This window comes from Notamacropus eugenii, chromosome 5, assembly GCF_028372415.1.
Source record: "Notamacropus eugenii isolate mMacEug1 chromosome 5, mMacEug1.pri_v2, whole genome shotgun sequence".
Lineage (NCBI taxonomy): Eukaryota > Metazoa > Chordata > Mammalia > Diprotodontia > Macropodidae > Notamacropus > Notamacropus eugenii.
This window is the reverse complement of record NC_092876.1, coordinates 383,513,327-383,530,583: the sequence shown is the minus strand read 5'-3', so window position 1 is coordinate 383,530,583 and position 17,257 is coordinate 383,513,327. Positions and strand designations below refer to the sequence as shown.

Genomic DNA, 17,257 nt, shown 5'->3' with positions numbered 1-17,257 from the left:
CTGCCCCCTGGATACTAGAACATGATAACCCTTAAATAGAATTATTAGTACCTAGATTTCAGTTTCCTCCAAGCCAAACATTGCCAGCTCCTTCAACCAAACTTCAAATGGCCTTTTCTTAAGACCTTTCAATATTCTAGTAGCTCTGCTCCAAGGATTCTCCTGCCTGTAAGTGTCTTTCTTAAAATATGGCTCTCAGAATTAAACACAGTACTCAAGTAAAATCAATAAGCATTTATTAAGCCCTTACTACGAGTTAGGCATTGTGATAAGTGCTGGGGATTCCCCTCCCTCCAAAAAAAGGGAGAAATTGTTCCTGCCCTCAAGGAGTTCACAACTGTGTCCATACAAGATATCTACAGGATAAATTAAAGGGCCTCTCATTGGGGAGAATCAGGAAAGTTCTCTGGCAAAAGATAGCTAGGCAGGAGGTGGAGCCAAGGAGAGAGAGTATTCCACATGAGGGACAACCAGTAAAAAAGTGGTTTGGAGATGGAATGTATTATTTAGGAAACAGCAAGGCGGCCAGTACTCCAGATCTAGTCTAACTAGACAAGAACACAGTGGGCCTGTTATTTTCCTCCTTAGTTTGCCTTCCTAGCCAAACTTTATTTTTTAAATGGCTGTCATTTTGACTTGTGCTTCTGAAAACCTCTTCCTTTGGGAACTCTGAGGGTAGAGGTTTTTACATTTTTAAAAATTGCAGTTATAAAGTAATGAGGTTGATCATGCACATACCACCATCCTCTCCAAAATATCATTGCTTTATAGTCAGCTCATTCTGCTTAATCTAAAATCATTAAAGAAAACACTAATTTGGTGCCGTTTTTTTTCTGAATCCTTTAAATTGTGCTGATACAACACTTAGGATTTTGCTAGTGATCAAATCTAGTAACTAGATTGAAAATACAATATTGTGCTTATAAATAAAAGATCTACAGTTTCAGTCATACATATATGAAAGAGTTCCAGAATTTAGTCATTAAAATTAGGCATCTTTGCACAAGTTGTTCCCTTTTGCCAATGTATTAACTCTCTGTTTGCCAGAAAAGTGAGTTTCTAAACCATGCTTAGCTAACTGTGGCATTACTGTAGTTCATTAATCAAAAGGCATAAATACTGTTAAAATGAGTTATTGTATCTACAAAGAATCCTCCTTAGTTTGTCTTTCCTTGCATCCTTTTGCATCCAAGCACTTATTATATAACTGAACATCATGATACCTAAAGTGTCAATACTTCTGGGATATATCTTTACCCTGAACTGGAGAGTCTTAGATTATACCTCATAGTATCTTGAGCCTGAATGAAGCCTTAAAAATCACATAGTTCACAAAAGATTAAAAACTTTTTGTATATCGTGGACTTCTTTGGCTATCTGGTGAAAGCCTATGGACTCTTTATCAAAATGTTTTTCAATGCATAAAATGTAAGATTGCAAAGGAAAACATTTATATGAAAAAAACTATCAAGATATTTTTATAACAATTCATGGACCCCATGTTAAGAGCTCCCAACCTGGGAGTGGAGCCAAGATGGTGGAGTAGAAGGATGGCCCTGCTCTAACTCTTTGCCCATAGCCCATAAAATACTTGTAAAAATGACTCTAAACAAATTCTGGAGCAGCAGAAGCCACAGAATGACAGAGTGAAACAGATTTTCAGAACAAGACAGCCTGGAAGGCCAACAGGAAAGGTCTATCACACCAGGCTCAGAGCACAGCCCAGCCTGGGCCATGCTGCATAGACAGGACTGGAGAAGGCTTCAGGATGCAGAATCATGGGTAGCAGCTGCAGTTCCCAGATTTCTTAACCCACAAACACCAAAGACAGCTTCACAGGTCAGTAAAAAAACTCTTTCACCTGTGTGAGAGGAGGGCCTGGTCTGGCCCCAGGGTGGCAGCAGCCACTGTAGCAGCAGCGTCCACTTTAGGAGCCCTGGGCCTAAAGACCTGGGGAGAGGGAATCCTACTGGTGGATCCTAGACAGAAAAGAGTGCTTGTGGTTGCTCATAGACTAGAGCGCAGGCCAACAGAGAAGTAAACTCCTCCTTTGATTGTGCCACATAGGAGGAACTGAGAGCTTATAGGTCCCTAGAGTATACCCTACACTTGACAAAGGACTCAAAAGTCAAGTAACTGGCTGGGAAAATGCCCAAAATAAGGAAAAAATAAAACTATAGAAAATTACTTTCTTCTTGAAATAGTATTTTCTTTCATCCTTTCGGATGAGGAAGAACAAAGCATAACATCAGAGAAAAACACAAAAGTCAAGGCTTCTACATCCAAAACCTCCAAAAACATATGCGATGGTCTCAGGCCATGGAAGAACTCAAAAAGGATTTTGAAAATCATTTGAGAGAGGTGGAGGAAAAATTGGAAAGAGAAATGAGAGCAATGCAAGAAAATCATGAAAAGCGAGTCAACAGCTTGCTCAAAGAGACCCCAAAAAAAGCTGAAGAAAATAACACCTTTAAAAATAGACTAACCCAAATGGTAAAAGAAGTCCAAAAAGCCAATGAGGAGAAGAATGCTTTAAAAAGCAGAATTGGCCAAATGGAAAAGGAGGTTCAAAAGCTCATTGAAGAAAATAGTTCTTTAAAAATTAGAATGGAGCAGATGGAAGCTAATGACTATGAGAAACCAAGAAATTATAAAACAAAACCCAAAAGAATGAAAAAATAGAAACAATGTGAAATATCTCATTGGAAAAACAACTGACCTGGAAAAATAGATCTAGGAGAAATAATTTAAAAATTATTGGTCTACCTGAAAACCATGATCAAAAATAAGCCTAGACATCATCTTCCAAGAAATTATCAAGGAACACTGCCCTGACATTCTAGAACTAGAGGGTAAAATAGAAATGGAACGAGTTCACCAATCACCTCCTGAAAGAGATCCCAAAAGGAAAACTCCTAGGAATATTGTAGCCAAATTCCAGAGTTCTCAGGTCAAGGAGAAAATATTACAAACAGCCAGAAAGAAACAATTCAAGTATACTGTGGAAACACAATGAGGATAACACAGGATTTAACAGCTTCTACACTCAGGGATCTAAGGGTTTGGAATATGATATTCCAGAGGTCAAAGGAGATAAGATTAAAACCAAGAATCACTTACCCAGCAAAATTGAGTATAATACTTCAGGGGAAAAAAAATGAAATTTCAATGAAATAAAGGACTTCCAAGCATTCTTGTTGAAAAGAATAGAGCTGAGTAGAATATTTGACTTTCAAATATAAGAATCAAGAGAAACATGAAAAGGTAAACAGGAAAGAGAAACCTTAAAGAACTCATTAAAGTTGAACTGTTTACATTCCTGCATGGAATGATGTTATTTGAAACTCATGAGACCTTCTTCATACATGGTTTTGTATGTATGTGTATTTTATATGTGTATGTATGATATATATATACATACGTATACATAGACAAGGCACACGGTAAGCCGAATATGAAGAGAGAATACCTAAAAAAATAAAATTTACTGTTGAATGGAATGTACTAGGAGTAAGAGAAACGGAGAGGTAGAACTTAGCAAATCATCTCACATAAAAGCGGGGTGAAAGAGCTTCTACGATGGAGGGGAAGAAGGGAGACATGAAAGGAAATAATTGAGCCTTACTCTCATGGGACTTGGCTTAAGAAAGGAATAACACACGCTCAATTGGATATGGAAATCTATTTTACCCTGCAGGAAGGCAAGGGGGAAGGGGATAGGAGAAGGTAGATAATAGAAGGAACAGAAAATTGGGGAAAGGGATAATCAGAAGCAAACACTATTGTGGGCAGATAGGTCAGGGGAAAGAATAGAATAAATGAAGGGCAGGATAGGACAGAGGTTAGTCTTTTACAACATAACTATTATGGAAGTTTTGTCAATGAGGGTGGGTGGAGCGGGAGGGAGAGAATATGGAACTCAAAGCTTTAAGAATGAATGTTAAAATTTGTTTTAGCATGCAACTGAAATTAAGCTATATAGGCAATGGAGTGTAGAAATCTGTTTTGCCCTACGGGAAAACAGAGGGGAAGGAGGATGGAAGAAGGGTGGGTAATAGAAGGGAGGCCAGACTGGAGGAAGGGGTGAATGGGATGCATGCTGTCCTGGGGTGGAGGGTGGGGAGAGATGGGGAGAAAATTTTGAATTTAAATTCTTGTGGGAATGAATTTTAAGAACTGAAAAATAAAGAAATTATTTTTTTAAAAAAGAGTCCCCAACCTAATCTAAACTCAGAATGAATTTTCTGGATTTATTGATGACTGAATGCTATTTTAACTAAAAAACCATGAGTTTTGAATATAGCTTATGGAAAGAAAGCAGATATTAATCACTGACCAACTTAAAAACAAATTGGTTATATAATTTCCAGCATACGTCTCACATGACTGGCATTGTTTGATCTTTTTCAAATCCTTTCTAAAGAACGGAATGAGAGTAAGAATACCACAATAAGAATAGCAGGTAGCCAAGTCTGCAATCATTCACCTGATAGTTGGCCCCCTTTTTCAGGCCTTTTATTTTCAGGAGATAACATCCCCACTAGATATGAAATGAATTTAAAAATAAAATTGGACCCATATCGGGAAAGATTTTACAGAATTCCTCCACTTTTTGGACAGAGTTTAAGCTATGTTATTTCTGTAAACTCTATGAAAATGTCATACTTAGAATTCTCAGCTTGGGGGTTTTGTTTGTTTTGTGTGTGTGTATGTGTGTGTTGTTAGATTTTTTTTTTTTAAAACCAAAAGCATTCTGTATAGTACAATGATGCCATATGTGATCTGTGAAGAGTTGTACTCAACTAGCAGAAATCTAAAATATTGTGTTTTTCTTCTAAATTCTCTCATCAGAAAACATGTTAAAAATATTCAATATGAAGTAATGTTACAGATCATCTCAAAATAAATTTATCATTCAAACATCAGTATTGATCCATCAACATCTGCCAGAACTTCTTATGTTAAGCATACTCAAATGTCCTACTGTAACTTACAATAATAATAAACAGTAACAAAAACTAGCATTTATATAGCTCTTTAAAGTTTGCAGAGTGCTTTACAAATATCTCATTTTATGCTCATAACATCCTTGAGAGATAGATTGTATCTGAAACTATATCTGAATTCAGTTCTTCCTGAGTCCATATCCATTGCTCTATGCGCTGTGCCACCTAGCTGCCTCACTAAAAATATTTACCTAGCATTGCTTCATTTCCTGTAAAAGTTTGGTAGTAGGCCATTGTTAAGTGTGGGATGTAACTGAGATTTGGCCAGACCCAGAATAAATCATGCTCAGCTTGAATTAGCACACCTAACACTGTTTCTTTTTCCCATATATTCGGTTTTTATAAAAATTTTTACCTGAAATAAGTTGACATCTTCGGTGAATAACATGGGGAACACATAAAGAGCTGATAATGGCTTAGATACGTGTGACAGATGAGACAGGTATTGGTAAGCATGGTATTTTATAGTTTGGCACAGATAGCAAAACCAAAAGTTATTTTATAGATAATAGAAAGCTTGAAAACTCTTTCCAAAACTCTTTTACATACTCTTTAAATAAAAAAGGGGTTAGAGAGACCTACATTCAGTTTGATCTTCAGTTATCCTAATCTGACCATATGTTTGTTTCCTCTTTCTAGCAGAAAAGATAAGTTGGAACAGTACCAAAATGACACGCTTGGAATTTTGGTTTAGGAGAGGCCAACAAATACTGTCTATGTTCTATTTAGAGTTAAGTCTCTTCATTCACTTATGCTTACATTTTTATTTGCATGGCTAAGTCTACTTAAAAAACTCAAGTTGGTTAGTGTAAAAATGTTTGCAAGTTTACCCTTTTCTTTTTATCCTTAAACATGGAGGCAGAGGATTTGGTCAAAGCATCTACACTAAAATTCTAGTTTTGTTATTTACCTGTCTGGACATCAGCTTGCTGTAATACAAAAAGGTTGGAAGAGATGACCCCCAAGATCTTTTCCAACATTAAATTCTGTCATCTCAAATCCAATCCAGTCCAATATAAGAAGTCTTTGTTAAGTGCCTACTATGTATGCCAGAAACTATGCTAGGCACTAGGGGTACAAAACAATATGAAATCTGCTAATATAATTGCATATGTTCCATGACCATATTCCTGTACACCACTTTGTGACAGATTTGGGGGCATGCTGAATAGAACAGACCATTTGTATTCAAGAAAAATTCTCACGAATCCAAAGCCCTTTCAGTTTTCTGTAGCCTTGAAGTACTAATAATGGAACTGTTAGTGAAATGACCATAAATCAGCCTAAATTATAGGATTCAGAAAAGCAACAAATTCTCCTCTCAAATTGAAATGGTCTCTTGTCTTGATGTCATACCAACTTTTTCTTCATTGTATACTCAATTATTTAATGTAAACTAGCTAATACTTAGATATTCTGTGAATTCATAACATGGCTGAAGGCATAGTTCTTGTCAAAGCTAGCATTAAGAGCTTTCCGTTTCGTAGATCATTGTGTGATTATAGCACTTTGTTTTGGTTCCCCTTCCCCCCCCATGTAGCAAGACTGCATACAAATGGAGTGTTTTTCATTGCTGAGCTACTTTGAAAGTAGATTTTAATGTTCGTGATTTCACTGGAAGAGTCAGTAATTGACCAAAGATGTTGTTTAATGCCAAAAATATCATGACACAGCAACCATTATTAGCCTGATTACATGAGCATTTAATCAATATTTATTGACTTGCATTATGATCAGGAGGGGAAAGAATTATAGAAATCATGGGAACTCATTGACTGTGAATAGGCTTCCCCTTCTCCTTATTCTACAAAATAGGACAATACCATTCCAGAATATTAATGAAATTTCTGGAATGTATAATTGGAACTTTAAAAGTGAAATTCTGGTAATATGAAAGAGATCCTCAGCATTTATAGGTTTGTGACTACTATAGTAGATACTATAGAAAGTTGTAAACAAAATAGAAAAACATGACTTGCCCAGGTAATTTTCAGTCTGGTAAAACGATGATTGTTTTCATCACTAGCTTTTCTTTGGTCCTTCAACACATGATCAAATTACTCATAATAGTTAGAATAAAAAGATTTGAGATTCTATACAGTTTACAGAAGTGCTCGTAAATATCTGTGAATATAACAGCTCATACTAAATAGCAGTTACATACTTAGTAGGCATTATCTCATTTGCTCTTTATACCAATCTACAAAATAAAAGAGATGCAAGTAAAATGGATTCAGTTACTTGCCATTGAAGTCATTTTGCTCGCCCATACCCTATCTTTGAGCTCATCCTTCTAGGTCTTTTATAGAAACAACAACCCTACCAAGAGTTGTACAGTAGCTTGCTGTACCTGACTCTCTGGCACATTCTTTCGTTATCCATAATTGATGCAAGGAAGAAATTATATACAAACAAGCCTGAGAAAGTGACCTGGTTTTCTGAAGTATTTTGTTTCCTCAAAATATTGCGTTCTCACAACTCCATGGCTTGATCCTTCATCAGTATTATCAGTCAAACAAAAATGAGACAAGCTTTAAAACCGAAAGAATTGCTTGTCACTAAAGTTAGTGGTCAAAATTATTTAGCTGTGGTATGTGATGTGAAGTTTAGTTGTACTTGGCTCTGGGTGCCTTTCTCTGATAAGTGCTGTTTGTGGTTGTCATTCTTTTAACTCATTATATAGGAATTTGCATTTCCTACAGTAAGCAGTTCCAAACATATTTAGGTTAGAAATTATATAAAGATAGATATCACTTTAGATAAGAGTGTTCTGGTCCTTTATGGTTGGTCATCTTGAAAATGAGTATCATTAAAAGCTGTCAATGATGAGATTATCCAAAAAACTTTTGTGCTATCCATATTGGGTTAGCTATCAAGCCACCATGCTTGATTCACCAAGCTTGTTCACTGGGGTTCTAGAGTGTTTGCCATCTCAACATCACATTGGTTCTGTGAATTTCTTGCAGCATGTACCTGCTCTTTATCATTTAATTCTTTTTTCCCCTGGTACATGAGCTAGAGAGTAGTAGTGTGTTGTAACAGCAAGCACACTGGCATACACAGGAGGACCTACTATACAGGTTCTTAGATCTGCTTTTCTAAAAGGAAAGCAACTCTTAAGGGGTCAACAATCTACTTGAATCAAGCACATATATATCATTCACTTAGTTCAGGGGAAAAGTCAGTACCCTGAACCTCAGAGAAAGTACAGAGAAATAAGGACCAAAAGACAGGGCTTCTAACTGTCTGACCATAAACAGTGCGTACATCACAGATCAATTGACAGGTCCAGCTGTTTGACTTTTACATACACACGTAATTACCGGAGAGAAAAGCACCAACATCTGGGTTTCTAAATGTGGGAGTGCTCTTTAGTGGCTACCCAACATTTCTAATGAGTAAGCCCCAAAACAGAGTGTATACACGCTTTTCAGAGCCAGAGGGCATCATAGCCCTTGAGAGCCAGTGCCTCATTAGAAATTAACAAAAGGTGTGGGCCTTCCTACAAAACAAATCTCCCCTAATCAAACTTCCCTTAATAGGTAGGTCTGTTAATGGATAAGGAAGATCTTTAACTCTCATTAACATAATTAATGTTACATGTGTTTACTATCTGGAGAGCAGAATTCAGAATGAATATTTTGCAGAGTTTTTGTTTGTTTTTTTACTATTTCTCAGATTTAGTCTCGTATACAACCTTTGTCTTTAGGCTAATTTTTCTTTAGATGTCTGTTCTATAGAACTGTGAGCACTCTGTACTCCAGTTTGTCAACTTTTTGTAAAAGACTTTCTGTATTTGTATTTTTAAGAGGGCCTTATCTATAAATGGTGGTTCTTCAATAGCTGTCTCAAGAGTTTTTTTGCTTATAGCTTTTTGAGCTGAAGAGTATCTCACAGGATTAGAAACATTCCAATGCAAGCTTTTGGATCTTGTTGTGTCCTCAAGTGTGACTGCATAAAAGAGAATGACTAAGACTGACTGCCAGACTTTGTTTCTAGGGGGAAGCTAACCCTGGAAGAACAACTTCGTGTTAATTATATTTGCACAAGTACTAGTAATATTCTTTTTCTGAGTTGGAATGCATTAACATCAGTAAAGCACAAGATAGTAAAACTAATGTGACTGTGCTCCTTTGTAAAGCTTTCCCCCACTCTTGCCAAAAATGAATTCCCCTTTGATCTGGAGTGCTGTACTTATCCATCGTTTGTTTTTCTAAAATATCTGCAGTGTATTTTTAGAAACGTGAAGTTCAGATTTTTTTTTAAACATTTTCCCAAAACCCCCTTTGTACAGGAAGATAGTGATGAGGATGATATTCCTGACTAGGTGAGTCTGAGTAAGACAGAAATGATCAACACATGTCATAGGATGATGTGTTAAAAGAACTGAGAAAAAAGAAGCCTAAAGAATGAGAACATAATAAGTGTTTTCAAGTATTTGAAGGACCATCAGATAGAAAAGGGATTAGCAGATTTGTTCCTCTAGGCTCAGAGAATTAAAGTAGGAGTAATGGGTAGATTTACACAGGAATACATTTAATAATAATAATAGCTCATATTTATAGAGATGTTAAGGTTTTCAAAGTGCTTTTACAAATATTAGGCACTATTATTACCTCTCACCCCCATTTATAGTTGAGGAAACTATAAACTATAGTTGAGGCAGACAAATTAAGTGACTTGCCGAGGGTCACACAATTAGTATCTGTCCAAGGCTGAATTTGAATCTGAGTTTTTCTGATTCTGGGCCAACCTTTTCTCTACTGTACCAGCTATCTGCTTTGGGCCTAATAAAGTCAAGGAAAAATCCCTAACCATTAGAGCTGGATTGGACTTTTTGAAGAGGTGGTAGATTCCTCCTACCTAGAGTTCTTTAAGTGGTGGCTCATGACCATTTGGTATAGGAATTATAGAAGAGATTCCTGCTGAGGTATATATAATAAACTAATTGATCAGTGCCAGGGTCCTTCTACTTCTAGAATAATACAATAAGTGTGGCTAGTATAATTAAATATGATTAGTCAGATGCTTTTAAAAATAATACATTAAATGAAAGAGAATATTTAATATTTTCTATACAGGATTTCTATGCAGAATTTTTCCCTTCAGGCACCTGGCAAGTGGTTTGTTTTTTGTTTTGTTTTGTTTTTTAAGGGAAAGAAGGGGAAGGGAAGGGGAGGAGGGGGAGTGGAGAACAGGAGAGTATCAGTCAAATGTTAACGGTGTGTGAATATCTCCATGTTGACCGGAAGATGAAAGAGCCCAGGGAGAAACCCATTTCACCTCCTTCCTCTCCCCACCCCCAGCCTGTCACATTCACACGTAATCCCATCCTCTGTTCTCTCCTATTATATCACCAGAGAACATTCAGCAGTGTTACTATTTTGCTATGTTAAATCATAGGCTCTTAACATCTGCTTAGTTTTTTTGAGTCAGTTGAAAATATACTTTTGTATCACCAAGAAAAATAAGGTATTGTCCATTTCTTTCTTACTCCAGTACTATAAATGTAGTTTTTTTCATATGTTGTATAGTAGTAGGAACGCACTGACATTTTGACTGGAAAAATATTAATGGAACAGGGCCCACGGTACCAATGATTCAGTCATCTGTCAGTTTGATAAATGGATTAGTGTAAGAGGTTCTCCACTGGGGAAATGCAGCCCATAGGGCTTCAAGCTAATTATATTTAAGTTGTTTAGTACTGCTGGGAAGCCACATCTAGGCAATTGCTAAAAGCTTTGATTCAGTGTGCACCATTAGACTATGTGTTGAGAAACTCATTACCCTTTCATGCTTGCCTTGGATGGATTCTAGGAAGCTAACATGAAATAGAGAACAGGAATCAATAGCTAAAAAGACATTTTAGTTAGCCTCTGATCCATTTCCTGAATCGGGAATGGCCTGTGATCGCTTATATAACTTGTGTGGAAAAAAATGTTTAACTGCCTCAAATGTCATCAGTCCAAAGCTGGGCATGATGAAGATGTGCATTCAGACATAGCAAGATAACTTCCAGCTGAGATCAGTTGCAGTGAATAGCCATGAGCTGATCAAAATGAGAAAACTGGGAAATGTTTCTTTTCTTTCAAAATTTTATACTTGAACAAATAATATCCATATTCAGATTTGCCTTAGGGTTAAATAAAACATGCCAATTAAAGTGCTATTGTATTAAGGGACCAATTCATTTTTATTTTTCCCACTAATTAGAATATATTTGTATACATTCATGTACTAATTTTTACTCCAAAGTCATTAACTTTTAAACAAGAGTAAAAACTATTCACAGGAGTTCTGCCATTTATCTCTAAACCATATAAAACTATGGAATCAAGACTAGCAGCTGTGTCATGTTGTGTGTTGCACTGAAAAAAAAAAGTTTGAGGCAAGCAAGAAAGTGCATTTTATCCATTTAAATTAGGATGTACATTTAGGGAGACAAAAATATAACTGGAATTGATATCCCCACTATTTTCTTTGCCTGAAAAAATTTCCGTGGGAAATAAACGTAATTGGTCTGTACCTCAATTTTGTATTTTATGTATAATTTCAATATCACAATATCCCCCAGCATTATTCTTGGAGAATTGAATGAGGCATAGCATTATTAAGTTCTAGAGATGGGAGCCACCTACTGAGTCAATAGTTTATGTCACTTCAGTTGTATTACAATATGAATTGTTATTGGTTTTTTTGACTTTCATCCTTCAGATGAATGCATGAGGTTTTTCCATTCATTTGCAAGGTCTCTTTTAGCTCCTAAATTTAATAATTCTCTAATAAGCCAATGGAAGTTTCAGGTCAGAGATTTCTTTTTGACATATGCATTTTGCATCCCAACCTTATTTTATTAGTTTAATTTCCTTTAAAATAATTCTTCTGTTCATTCCTCTAAGGAAAACTAAATGCATAGATCACTATTAATATATACTTTATTATATTTATTATCAATTTATCATTAATTATTAATATATTTATTATATAAATACATACTATTTATATAATTTACTATATACTTTGTGTGATAAGCAATATTAATATTATACTTCAGTTTAAAGGTTTTAAAGCTTTGATTTGCTACTTAGGGATGTGTATTTTTTTTTCTTCAGACAGGGAAGTTACTTATGGAGAGTAAAACTTTGTTTTGACTTTGTTCATGTTGGTTTTCCCCTCATAACTTTACATGGTGCATTTCTCTTTTTCCCCTGATCTAATGTATTCTAAGAGCAATGATATTTAGCATGCTAGGATCGCAAGCATGAAAAACAAAAAAACAAGTCTTTTGATTCTTCCTGCAGACTCTATTAGTAGTTTGCTGAATTAAGTTATTAGTTGGGCAATCAAGTTTTTTACCTGGCTCACTGTTTTAGAATTACACATTTGCAGAATTTCATTCCCTTGCTATGAATGAAGCTGTTTATTGCATTGTAGATCTATTATTTTTATGCATCAAAACTAGTCAAGAAATTTTGAAGAGTAACTATTCTATCCTTGTTAAGATTGAATTACAATAGGAATAAAGCACCGAATAATCTTGAAATGACTCAAAAGATGGTGACATATGAGAAGGAGTTTGGTCATAATTTGAAATACACTTCTTTTGTCACAGAGGATTTCAAATGAATTGTATCTTAATACACCACCATAGCACACCTCTTAACTGGATACTGTAGAACCAAAAAAGTAACTTTGGAGAATTGTGCATTTTGATTGGTCTCTACATCACAACTGAAATGGTACTTTACAAAGTAGCCATGACTTCTTAATCATCAAGTCCTTTTCTCCATGCTTATTCTGCTTCATTTCTCTGTAGTATCTGTCATTGTTAACAGCCCTGTCCTTGAAATTTTCTCCTTTCGTGGCTTCTATGAAGATTTGTCATGGTTATCCTGAGCTTAACACGGCACCTAGAAAATACATGTTTGTTGCCCTTCATTCTTGAAGAGGACCAAAATGACACCACTATGTTGGGGTCAAGATACAATGTATCCAGCTGACTGATCAGACTAATGTGTTCTTGGAACGTTCAACTACCATAGGTCAGGCACAAATAGTCCATGTGAACGGTTGGAAAGAGATATCTCTAAATTTGTGCATCTCATGTTACTTTGGAGCTATTGCAATTCTGCTTTGCTTATAGTGGCATTGATATGGGCCTGCCACAATTAATGCTTTGTTTCTATCCATCCATCTTCCTCCTCTAGTCCTTTTAAATATTCCTCACTGACTCCTAAATGTGGACTTGTTCAAGGCTCAGTCTTTGGACTTCTGTTCATTTTCCATACTTAACCCACTGTCAGTCTCTTACCTTTGTAATTTATCCTGAACTTTATAGTTTAATCTTCCTAAAATTATGTCTGACTTTCCAGATGTGTTAGCCTCTCTTCTCCTTCATTAGTCTTTATTCCAGTGAGACTGGTTTTCTCATTGTTCCCTAACAACACGTTACATTCTTACATAAGCTCCAGTGCTGCTACCTCCTACCATTAGACTGAAACTTTTCTCTCTGAGGTAACCAATTGCTTCCTGATCTCAGATTCAACACCTATTTTCTTTTCTTACAAAACAAAACAAAACAAAACTCTGGTTTTACCCATTATCCTTCCCTATCTGATAGAGTGCATCCCATGTATGAAATTATATTTTTTGAAGAAAAAAATCAGCTTATCTGATCAGTACATCAAAAAAGCCAGGAAATGTGTTCAATACTTCTAGACTCCCTACCTCTGCAAAGGTGGAAGTATCTTCCTATAGCTCTTCCTTCAGGTCATTCATTGTTCACTTTTGATTTTTTTTCTGTGAAGTTTCTTTTTGTTTACATTACTGTCATTGTTTTCTTGGCCCTGCTTATTTCACTCTTCATCAGGCCATATGAATTTTTCCATGCTTCTCTATATTCATCACATCATTTTTTAGAACACAGTAATTTATCATTATATTCACATATCATAATTTGTTTAGCTCTTCTTCAATCAGTGATTATTCCCTTTATGTCAAATTCTTTCCTGTCAAAAAAAAATGCTACTATAAATATTTTGGTGTACATGGGGCCTTGTTTCATATCAGTGACTTCCTTGGGATATAAGCCCAATAATGGCATCTTTGGGTCAAAGATTTGGGCATTTTAATCACTTCATTTGTAAAATCTCAAATGGCTTTTCCAAGAGATTATACCAATTCACAGCTCCACCAACAATATATTAGTATACCTTCTTCCCACAAACCCAATAATATTGGGTCTTACCAATTTTTGTCATTTTTGCCAATTTTCAGATTATTAGATAAAGCCTCAGGCTTGTTTTGATTTACATTTGCATGAATATGATTTGCAATCATATTCATGATTTGGAGTATTCTTTCATGAGGTTGTCAATAGTTTGCAATTCTTCCTTTCTGAACTGTTATCATACCCTTTGACCATTTATCTATAAAGAATGATGTGTGTATATACATGCACACATATGCATATGTTAATTGTTTAATTGTCTTGGGTAATAAACCCTTATCAGAGAAATATGATACAAAGGTTTTTCCCATTCAATGGTTATGCTTCTTATTCTAGGGGCATTTGTTTTGTCTATGCAAAAGTTTTTCAGATTTATGTGATGAAAGTTAACTATTTTTATGGTTGTACTGTTGTTTTCAGTCATGTCCTATCCTTCTTGACTTCTTTGGGGATTTTCTTGGTAAAGATTCTGGGAGTGGTTTGGTTAAGACTACATTTCCTACTTACTGCTGTAAAATATATTTTCACTTCCTCTTTTGATTTTTTAAAATAGTGTAATCTTAATATTAGCCTCATATCCATTTAGAATGTATTGTGGAATATGATATAAGATGTTGGTACAAGCCCTTTTTTTTTGTCAGACTATTTTCTAGCTTTCCCAGCAGTTTTTTTCCTTAATCATTAGATTTTCTGCTTCATCACTGTCCAGGTTGTTGAGTACCATTTTTTCTAATTCTCTGTTGTCTAGGTTATTCCATTGATCTTACTCTTTATTTTTAAATAAATATCAGATAGTTTTGATGGTTGCTGCTTTCTAGGTTTGGAGTCAGGAAGTGTTATTCCCCCTTTTTACTATCTCTTCTTCATGTTTTTTTAAATGAAATAGGTCATTTTGTCAACATCTCTACCAACAGTCTTTTTTGCACTTATCCTTCTTAACCTCTATTAGCATATGGCATTATTGACCACTGCCTTTTTCTTAAATATGGTTTCCTCTTCTAGATGATTCTTCTTTCTTGTCACCTTATCTTCTCCTAGATTCTCTAAAATGCATTTTTGCCAAGGTTCTATCTCTCGCATTCTCTAAACTTCTCTAATACGTATTGTATTTCTTTGGCACATCATCTATTACTTTGTATAGCTAGATATGTATAAATATTTCCAACTTGATTGTAAGTTCCTTGAATGTAAGGGCCTTTTTTATGCCTTTTTGTAGGCTCTGCCGTAATTTCTATGTGGTCAAAATCCAATAAATTAGTGTTTTATTGAAATAGTAAACTTAAACACACTTTTTTCTTCTAGTAAACCCGACTAACTTCCAATCTTTTTTGAATATTTAGAAACTTACCATTTTAAAAAGTTTTCCTTTAAGTAACTTTTTCAGAAAAATATTGAGCTCAATAATAATTTTTCTCAGAACATATTTGTGAGGAAATAACAAAAACAAAGATCCTCTATACACTCAAATATTTATAGTAAAACATTTTAATACCAAATACCTAGAAACACAGTAGATGCCCATTCATTGCAGAAGGACTAAACAAGTTGTGGTATAAAAATGCAATATATTATTGTACTTTAAGAAACTGTGGATATGATTGATACAGATAAGCATGGCAGAATTTATAAGAACTGATGGAAAAGGAAGTACGTAGAACTAGGAAAAACAATAGGCACGATGACCCAATAACGTAAATAGAAAGAATAAAAACAAATCTATCAAGATTGAATATTTCAAATTATAATGTCCAAGTTTGAATTCCCTTTTTGCTGAGGACAAGTAATATGGGTAGGAAATATTACATATAAATGCCAGACTTATAAAAAAATTTATTGATTAGTTTTTGCCAAATTGCTTCCCTCACCCCCATTTAAATTAAAAAATATTTTTCATAAGGGGTAAGCTTTCTGGAAGGAGTAGGGGAAATGTAGTTAATAAAAAACAAAAGGTAACAATAAAATGCATTTAAAAATAAGTTTATAAGAAGTAATATGGAATGATTTAAGAAATCTGGGTTTGAGTCCCTGGCTCCAGAATTACTAGCTCTCTTATCCAAATACTTTAACTTTTCTAAACCTATCTTTTTGCCTGCTTAATAGGAATTCTTGCACTACCCACTAAACAAGGACTATAGACATATCCCTTATTTTTTGGCTCTATCTTATGTACAGTACCATCTTCACCAAACTCTGGAAATGATGTGATCTCTGATCAGTTTTTTAAAAATGCTGTGTTAATAGCTTGACTATGTAATTAAATAGGAAGGGTACATCACTAGTATGGTACATTAAACAAACGGGATCGTGCTTTTGCATTAAGACACAGAGGGATCTGAAGCATCAGAATACTGAGATGTCAGTGTGTGACAGACATGAGGGTCACAAAACAATTTTTCCAAATCGTCAGTGATGGAAGTTGGAAAGATAGCATTTATTTGACATTCTTTCATCATTTTTAATCAATCAGTCACCATCATCCAAGAAAATTTTTTTTCAGCCAGATTACTAGCCATTTACTAAGAAAGTAGGTTAGATTTAAATTTTTAAGAACTAATACATCCTCTGCCTGATTCCTTTCCTTCATTCTCCCCTCCCCCTAGACCTCCCCTCCCACAGGGAATGTACTATTCTCTACTAGTATGAACTTCATAAATGCTTGTTACCTGAGAAATTAGCTAGGACCATTTGGGTTGCTAGGGTACCATTTAGTAAATTATTGTTTCAGTTCAGTAAAGACTGCTTTACTGGAGCAAGCAATAAGCCTGCATTTTTCCTTTGAATTGATTTCCAGCATAGTTTACTCTAAAGTGGGGGTGGGGGGAGGAGGAGTATGGGGTTATTCTCTATTCTATTAACTTTCATTTTGGGGAAAATGAGTTCAGAAAGGCGTAATGAATAGAGAGGTCAAAATCAAGAAGACCAGGGTTCCAATCCCACCACTCTTATGAATGGGCACAATGATTTTGGCAATCACTTAAATTCCTAGCGCCCTAGGCAAAACTCTCTCATTTTCATGTTTCAG

General features: G+C 35.2%; 1 protein-coding gene across 3 annotated transcripts in view; it reads left to right on the top strand.

Moving 5' to 3' along the window:
• TBL1X (transducin beta like 1 X-linked) overlaps positions 1 to 17,257 on the top strand; it is a 381,972-nt gene that overhangs the window by 206,586 nt on the left and 158,129 nt on the right. The gene's annotated exons all lie outside the window — the stretch shown is intronic.